The following is a 9807-nucleotide window of genomic DNA, read 5'->3' as shown; positions in this document are numbered from 1 at the left end:
CCAAATAACTGTGCATGTTAAAATAAACATGATAACTAAAAAAATAGTCAAACCTTTACTTGTAAGGTTGATGCTTATAAAGAGTGTTTATTGATGAGGAGGAATATTAGAACAATATCAAGTAGAAAAAAAGGACAAAAATGTGCATGTATAGTGCAATATAAATAATATAAACATGTTTACATAAATATATACAGGGATTCATATGCTATTGTTTGCAGTGATTTTCATCATATCATAATATTTTAATATATAAAATTTAATCTTTATTTAATATTAATTTTAATATTTTGTTTTAATACATTTTATATAGACACACATTGATTGTATATTAAATTAAAATATAATTAAAATATTGAAAATTAAAGTTACAGTGGATGGATTGGGTTAATTATAAAAAATAACTTTTTATGGCAAATAGACTTTATTTTTAGAACAGTTTTAAATTTACAGAAAAATTGAGGCGTGCTTAGGTGGCTCAGCCAGTTAAGCATCTGACTCTTGATTTCAGCTCAGGGAGTTCATGAGTTTGAGCCCCCTATCAGGCTCTGTGTTGACAGTGGGGAGCCTGCTTGGGATTCTCTTTTGTCCTCTCTTCTGTCTGCCCCTCCCCCACTCCTGCTCACTTTCTCTCTCCCTCTCTCTCAAAATAAATAAATAAATTAATTAATTAAATTTACAGAAAAATTGAGAAGATAGTAGGGAGTTCCCATAAGCCTCTTAGCTCAATTTCCCCTATTATTAACATCTTATATTAGTCTGATACATCTGTTATAATTAATGAATCAACATCAGTACAATATTATTCATCAGAGTCCACAGTTTATTCAGCTTTCCTTAGTTTTAACCTAATGTCCTTTTTATGTGTGGAGATCCCATCCAGGATACCACATTACGTTTAGTGTCATATCTCTGTAGGATTCTCTTTGCTGTGACTGTTCCGCAGACTTGCCTTGCTTTTGATGACCTTGACAGTTTTGAAGAGAACTGGTCAGGTTTTTGGTTTTTTGTTTTTTTAATTAAAGTATAATTGATGTATGACATTATGTTAGTTTCAAGTATGCAGCATAATGATTCGATATTTCTATATATTTTTATGTTGTGAAATGATCACTATGGTAAGCCTAGTGAACATTTGTAATCATACACAATAAGAAGAACTTATTGATGGAAAATGTTTTCAAATACTTGAAATGAGATCCTCAGGTAAAAATGTGTGGCTGCTTCTTCCCTGACAGTCGTGGGGAAGGGCACCCCCTTTTCTCCTTGAAGGGTTAGTGAATCCAAGGACTGGGCAATCTGGACCACAGAATACCTCTTGTCTTCTAAATATGTGTTGTGTTATGGAGACAGAGCAAGAACAGTTTAGTGCTCCTGCGAGAAATGGCCATGGTTCTTCTGGCAAGTGTTTTACCAAGGAGTAAATACCTAGAATGGAATACCTGTCCCAAGGGCTCAGTGGTCTTAGTAAATCCCCTGTTTTCGCACCCCTTTCCCATTCAAGTCCCCTTTCGTATAACAGATGATGGAACTGCTGAGGGCTGGAGTTGATCTACTTCTCCCACGGCCTCTTACACATTGTGCAGTGCTGGGTGTTTAAGTCACCTGGCATTCAGCTAGGTGCTGGGGGCGTTCAATGACAGACTTAGATAACGAAGCCAGAAAGAGCCTAAACTGAGTGCTTTCTTAACTTGCACTTGGCTCTGACCCCTAGTTTCAATCTGTGAGATTCAACTCTCAACTGTCTATGTCTCTGGATAAAGACCCAGACTAGGACAGGCCTCAGGAAAGGGCAGGAATGGTCTACAGTGGCCCTTAGGGCTCTCCAAATATGGCAGACTCTTAAATACTGTGGTAATAATAATGGCAATACCGAAGAGCAGAAGGAATCCAATACTTGTGATTGGAAGGCAAGCACAGACATCTCATCTTCTGAGTAAAAATAAAAGCGATGCCATGCATTTCATGAATAATCTTGGCTATTTGGGGGCAGTATGTGAAGAGGGTGTTCATAGAGAATATATTTTACTATTCCCACTGATCCTGACAAAATACTCTTTGGATCAGAAGCACCTGATAAGAGCGACCCTCCATGGCAGCTTGGTTTTCCTAAGGCCAACTTTGTAAGAATTGGCCTGAATTCTGGGAACACCTCAGAGCTTCCCTGTCCTCCTTAGGGGCAGGCTAGGTCCTGGAAATGTTTTCTGGGCTCTAAAGACTAGTTCATTCTGGAAAATGAGAAGCAAGGAGCAAAACGAGAGAGAGAGAGAGAGAGAGAGAGAGAGAGAGAGAATGAATTGCTACAACTTAGTTGCTACATTTTGTATAACAGTGTCTAGGGGAGGAAAAATGGCTCCAACCAGGGGCAGAGAAGTGCCATTATGTTTCTTTCCACTCTGTGTTCAAGATGATAAAAGAAGACACCAGGCAAAGACATCATACTCTTTCTAAGAAGTCTGGCCCTACAGAGAAGGAGCTGGAAGAAACCTATATTAGTTTGCTAAGGCTGCGATAGCAAAGTACCATAGACTGGGTGTGTAAAAGACAGACATTTGTTTTCTCACATCTGGAGGCTGGAAGTCCAAGATCAAGATATTGGGAGGGTTGGTTCCTTCTGGAGGCCCTGGGGGAAGACTTCTTTCCAGGCTTCTTTCCTTCTCTTGTAGGTGGTAGTCTTCCCCTTGTGTCTTCACACTGTCTTCTCTTTGTATGTGTTTGGGTCCACATTTCCTTTTGTAAGAGCCCTAGTAATATCAGATTAGGGTCCATGTGAATGACCTTGTTCTAACTTAATTACCTCTGTAAAGACCCTAACTCCAAATACAGTCAGATTCTGAGATTCTGGGGGTTGAGACTTCAAAAAATATGAATTTTGGGGGGTACACAATTCAACTATAACAAAGTCTATTTATTTCTGACTCTGGCAGACTCTGGCACAGGCATATTCTCCAGTCTTTATGTCTGCAGGTCTGGGGTCCTCACTCTTTACGCCAGTGAGAGAGGGTGAAAACAATCGATGAGCAAACATTGCATGCAAGTCTCTGCTCCTACAGAAGGCACTGAAGGAGCCATCTCCTCAATCCCAACCCAGATCGGACCTTGTTCTCTTTCTAAATGGAGCAGTTGCCGAAAAAGCAAACTTTTATGGCGAATCCAAAATAGTTTGAAACTATGAAGCTGGGCAGTTTGGCTGTGTGGTGGAACCCATTAATTATAGTATGTCCTGATCATGTTTATTTGTCTAAACTCTTCTTGGTATTGCAGAGCGGCCCCCCTTGGACATTAAACAACAACAAAAAAGTGAGAGCCCATACAGCCCTAGTCATCTCCCCTGTGGCTCAGGTCTTGTCTCCCTGGGAGGGGCCCTGCATGACGTGAGCTCACCTGGGTCTCATAGAGAGAGATGTCCCTGAGCATAGTTGTGGGTCTCCAGGACCAGATGCCATCTCACTTATCATCAACCAAATGCTCTGCAGATTAAACTGATGGGTTGGGAATGAGGGGGATGGGTGATGAGGCAAGAACCACACTCACAAGTCCTCTCCTAAATGTCTTTTGTCCCTGCCCCCAGACTGTGGTAAAATAGAGCAGGGACCAGCTGGCCAGCCTTGTTTGTTTAAGCTGTTGACTAATCTCTGAGTTCATGTGCTGAGCTGGTTCATGAAGTTCTTGAACTTTTATTATCCTCGGATTTCTGGCACAGTGAAGATGAAGTAAAAAACTGCCACTATGTTTAAAAGAAACCTGTGAAATTGAGTGAAGTGAATGACTTCGAATTAACAGATTCAAGGAATTCAAAAAAATTTGCATACTATTTGTTGACAGCTACTCTGGGCCAGGCACTGAGCTAGGCTCTGGGATCGTAGTGAAACTGAAATTTCTTCTCAGCTCTATCAAGAGCTCTACTCACTTAGGGTACCTCTGAAGTCTGCAACACTAGGCAACATTGATCCTGTTTCTGTGAAACAATGTTTTAAATGGAAAACACTAATAAGCAGATATAAATTGGGAATAAAGAAAAGTGCATATAGATGGGTGCTTTCCAGTATGGGAGTCACCAGCCTCAGTCTCTGATGGACTGAGGAAATTCAGTTCTCTAGCTGCATTACCCATACTTTAAGTGTTCCATAGCTGTACGTGCCTAATGGCTACTATATTGCACAACACGAGTATAGGACGTTCCCATCATGGCAGAATGTTCTATCGGACAGTGCCGATGTAGATAATGAACAAACACACATGGTTTCATATGGAATACTTTTCATTCGAAAGCATTTTGCAAACTGCTGCCTATGACATCTGGAAAGGCCAGTTAAGGTTGCTGATTTATATCTCAGGACTGGAAACAACCTTAAAAATTACCTAGATTAACTACCCATCTGATAATTAATCTACTCTACAACATCTCCACTAAGCCTCTATCTATGTTGGGCTTAAAAATTCCGACAACGAATATTTGCCTTTCCAGGCAGTGGATTTTATCTGTGAATTCCCCCTGGTCCAACATGGTTGGTATAATTTAGTACAAGGCTCTTTGAAAATATTAAGGGATTCCATATTCTTACAAATGCCTTTGCAGAGGAGTCACACAATTTCCCCTGCAATTTGTATAGAAGGAGTAAATGTCCCATGTAAATGCAGATGTCAAAAATAAAATGAGGCTATGGTGTCACCTGCCCGCTTGTCCCACAGTATGACAATAAGAACAATTTAAAAATTAAGTTTGGAGGTAGTGACACAGCCAAATTACTGACTTCTTTGCCAACAGCGAAACATTTCTCAGTGATTTTCTTTCCCCCAAATATTTGAACTATCGAAAAATGAGCAAATTTTCCAGATGAAGAATTATCTTTACCTTTCCTAACACCGACACCTTGAGAATTATAATCGGTCATGATAGAAGTACTTTTGCAGGGTATCTCTGCTTGAGTAAGCAGGACATACTGATGCGCTCCAGCTTTTCCTGAAGGTGTCGGCATTGCCAGCAATACGGTGTTTGCAACACCGGGTCATTGCACCACTCAGGTGCACTGGCCGTGCAATGTCGCAGCCATGCTGCTGTGTGACCCTCAAGCCACTCTACTGTGTGTTCCTTCCTTGTTTGGTCATTCCTCCGACTGTGCTCCCTGAGTACCTCCGGCTGCAGTCGGATACTCTTTACCGCAGGGGAGATACCATGGTTTCAATTCTTCTGTCTCTTTTCCGGCACACTGGATTTGTTTAAAGATGAGAATCTGACATGGCTATTCATCTCAGCTTTCTCGTTACTGCCGCTAAGTAAAGTGCGTAGATGTCGCCAGAAATCTGAATGGCTAATAAGAACTAGAAGAACGTAACATGCATATATTAAGCACCGTTCTAAGAATTTGCATGCAAGGACTCTGATTGTATTCATTACAACCCGTAAGGTAGATGCTGCTCTCTTTATTCTTTAACTGACCTAACTAAAGCACAAGACACATGGGCCACCCAGCCAGTGAGTGGAAAGCTTGGATTTAATCAGAGGATGTATGGCCCCAAAGTCCCTGTTTTAAACTAACTGTTTTTAGGACAGATTTCTAAAGTTTTCACTCTATAATACAGCATGGGTGCACGCATGTTAAATAATAACTGATTTCTATCCTGTTTTGCATGGGGACCTTAGACAAAACCCATGTACTGTTTTATGAGTGTAACAAAGAACATAAGATCTATAGTCAGAATGGGTGTGACATTTGTTCAGGCATTCAATCCACACTAGTTTGAACAAAGACCCATTTGAGCATCCGTAGTTTTTAGTCTTTTTGTTTTACCTTTCCAAGAAGGCTAATAGTGCCTGTTTGCACATGAGTGTTCCATACACGTTTGTTGTGGTGGTGGTGATGATGATATCTGCCCTACCGGTCATTTCTGAAATGTATTTGCTCAGAAACATCTCATCATACACATTTTTGCATCTGTGTTGCTGTTTCAAAGTTTTAAGATTCCAGGGGGCGCCTGGGTGGCGCAGTCGGTTAAGCGTCCGACTTCAGCCAGGTCACGATCTCGCGGTCCGGGAGTTCGAGCCCCGCGTCAGGCTCTGGGCTGATGGCTCGGAGCCTGGAGCCTGTTTCCGATTCTGTGTCTCCCTCTCTCTCTGTCCCTCCCCCGTTCATGCTCTGTCTCTCTCTGTCCCAAAAATAAATAAACGTTGGGAAAAAAAAATTTAAAAAAAAAAAACACAAAGTTTTAAGATTCCAGAGGGCCCACTTTATTCAACGACACTGATTAAGTGCCTAATGTGTCCCGGGCCTTTTGCTGGGTAATGAGGGCACAATAATGAAAAAAATAACGTTCTCAAGTCTCTCATGGTCTCCTGGGAAGACACTCATTTATAAACAGATGAAATCACTGTAATGAAGAAAGGGACAGCTTAAAGGGGAGTGAGGGATAAGAGTAGAGATACTTTTAGAAAAATCTAAGGATTCGGGGGAAAGCCAGGAGGAGATATCACCTGGGTCGAGACGCGAAAGTTGAGTACGAGTCAACAGAGTAAACAGAAAAGGCAGAGAAAACTTCGCAGGTGCACTCGGGCCTACGGTATGACCTGGAGCGTGTCCAACCTGCTCCTTCTCCATTTTAGCGAAGGTCACCCCTCAGCTGCAGAAAATGAACCCCCGTGGGGCATCATGGACTCCTTCCCCTTCCTCACCCTCCACAGCCAGTCAGCCTCCCCACCCAAAGCACTCCACTTCCTAAATGCTTCTGGGACCATCACTTCTCTCCCCCACTTCTGCCCCTACTGTGGTCGTTTCTTGCCTTTTTCTGGCCACGGTCCAGTGGCCAGCTCCCTGCCTCCAGGACAGCTCTGCCCATCTCCTTCCAAACTCATGCTCCACACTGAAAGGGAAACGTCTAAATTGCAAATCAGAACGTGCCATTTCTCTGAGGGGGAAACAACTTTCAAGGACTCTCTCTTGCTCTTAGAATAAAATTCAAATTTTTATCATGACTGGCAAGCTTGGCGATTTAATCTCTGCCTATTGTTCTAGTCTTATCTTTATCCATTCTTTCCTCACGCTCTGACCAAGCTCTTCTGAACTTCTTGCAGTTCCTTGAATGCATCCTGTTTTGCTTCTGGGCCTTTATATGCGTTTCTTCCCACTAGTTTTGGAAAGCTATCACTCAATACCACAAGTCTCATCTTAAATATGGTGTCCTCCAAAAAAGTCCTTCCTTGACCCCCTAGTCTAGGTTAAGAGCTTTTCTTCTGTGCTCCCAGAGCACATTTTACTAATTACACTACATGGTAAGTGGCTGTTTCCTTGAGTAACAGCATGCTAAGTAACAGCATCCTAGGCGACAAGGACTCCCATAGTTCACAGAAGATCCTTGCAGAGAAGGAATCTGGAAACCAGATTAAAGATATAAGTGACGGAGGATGAAGTAATCGAGGGATGGCTCGCTGGGAGAATTTATGAGAAAGACTTTGAGAGGGACCAGTTGGAGAGCTTGATATTTGTTCTGAAGTTTGAGATGGCAGAGACGAGGATTTCTCAAATGTCTAAGAAGGACTAAAAGTAAATGCTTGTGGCTGGAGCTGCCTGTCTGGTGGCAGAGCTCAGAAGAAGCTGTTCTGGGAGCAAAACGTGTTTTCGTTGACAACAAGGCAGAAGAGTGTACTGGGGACAAGATGTGGGCAGCCAAGGAGGAGACAGCCTGAGGATAATATTCAAAGAGATTTCATCCAAGAGGGCTCCCAGCCAGAGGCAGACTGTGGCCAGAAGAAAGAAAAAGGGATATACTAATAGCTGTAGAAACTGAGGGGGTAGTTATCTAAAGGAGAGGAAACTTCAGTCAGCTGGTTTTGGTGGGAAGTTTTTCAAGGAAATATGAAAGTGCCCCATGAAATAACCAGCTTTGAATAATCATTCACCAAACCCAAAGAGCACCGGCCCAGGTTTCCTATCCTTTGCCACTCCCAACTCTACCCCACCCACACAGCACGCCCTTTAGGCCATGGTCAAGTTTCTAGACTGATAATCCTAATCTGTGGGAGGGAAGATTTAACTTTAAATGGAATCAATTTTTTAATTATTATTATTGAACTAATTCCTTCATTTAATTAGCAAATGAGTGTGTTCTCAGGACCAAAGTGCCTGGGGAACTTTTTATTATGTAAGTGTTAACGAAGAAATTATGACACTTATCTGAGACTTCCAGGGAAAAGGAAAATAAAAATATGGATTACTGAGTGGTTTTAAGGTTTTTTCTTTGTCTTTCAGTTTCAGCAGTTTGGTTGTGGTGTGCCTAAATGTGGATTTCTTTGTATATATCCTGTTTGGGATGTTCTGACTTTTTCAATCCATGAGTTGATGTCTTTATTCAGTTAGGAAAATTCTCAACATAATCTCCTCATATTTTGTTTTTCCCCTATTCTTTTTTTTCCTGGAACTCCAATTACACATATGTTAGACCATTTGATAATGTTCCATATATTTCTGATGGCATATTGTTTTGTTTTCTAATTATTTTTCCTTTATGTACCTCAGTTTGGAAATTTTCTCTTGAACAGACTTTGAATTCATTGATCCATTTTTTTTTCTTTATTGTATCTAGTCTGCTATTAAGCTCATCCAACAATTTCCTAATTTCATATATCTTATTCTTATTTTCTAGAATATTCATTTTATTATTTTTAAACCATCCATATCTCTGCCTGAAATTCTTTTTATTTATTTTCTTTACCCTCTCCTCTATGTTCTTTACTGTACTTATTATAGTTATTTAAAAATTCTTGCCTATTTTCAGTATTTTGATCATCTGTTCATCTGCTTCTATTGCGTGTTTATCCCCCTCTTGATTATGAACCACACATTCCAGCTTCCTATTATGTCAAGTAATTTTTCAAATTGTACAACAGGCATTATGTATAAAGCAACTAATGTAGATATTACTATGCAGCTAAGCTGAAGAGGACTTCAATCAAAAATTGAGCTGGGATGGGGCACCTGGGTGGCTCAGTTGGTTAAGCAACCGACTTTGGCTCAGGTCAGGATCTTGCAGTTTGTGAGTTCGAGCCTCGCATCAGGCTCTGTGCTGACAGCTCAGACCCTGGAGCCTACTTCAGATTCTATGTCTCCCCTGCTCTCTACCCCTCCCCTGCTCATGCTCTGTGTCTCTCTGTCTCTCAATAATAAATACATGTTAAAAAAATTTAAAAAAATTCAGCTGGGTTGAGGCCTTAGTTTCAGTGCAACTCTTGTTTCAAATAGCTTTTTTTTTTTTTTTTAATTTTTTTTCAACGTTTTTATTTATTTTTGGGACAGAGAGAGACAGAGCATGAACGGGGGAGGGGCAGAGAGAGAGGGAGACACAGAATCGGAAACAGGCTCCAGGCTCCGAGCCATCAGCCCAGAGCCTGACGCGGGGCTCGAACTCACGGACCGCGAGATCGTGACCTGGCTGAAGTCGGACGCTTAACCGACTGCGCCACTCAGGCGCCCCTCAAATATCTTGAAGGCTAAATATTTGCTCTGTGCTTATTGCAAATCTCTCTCTCCAGCAGTATTTTCAAAAATTCTTAACTGCCACTGTGAACCTAACAACTTCCCAATACTAAAAACTATCCTTAAAAGATCAGTGGTGATCATAGTTGAATGTAGGTTTGGAGTATTATATAATGAAATATGGAAACATTGGGGAGATCCGTGGCATTTACTGAGTGGATATTTTCCAAATGACCATGCCTGATATTACAAAGTCATCCCTGGGGAAGAGATGCCTTTGAACAAAAAGGTATGACAGATGGATGTTATTGTAATGGAGGAAGAAACCACCGAAGGGTTT

This window comes from Prionailurus bengalensis, chromosome A1 (assembly GCF_016509475.1).
Source record: "Prionailurus bengalensis isolate Pbe53 chromosome A1, Fcat_Pben_1.1_paternal_pri, whole genome shotgun sequence".
NCBI lineage: Eukaryota > Metazoa > Chordata > Mammalia > Carnivora > Felidae > Prionailurus > Prionailurus bengalensis.
The sequence above is the reverse complement of the archived record's forward strand: the minus strand, read 5'-3'. Positions refer to the sequence as shown.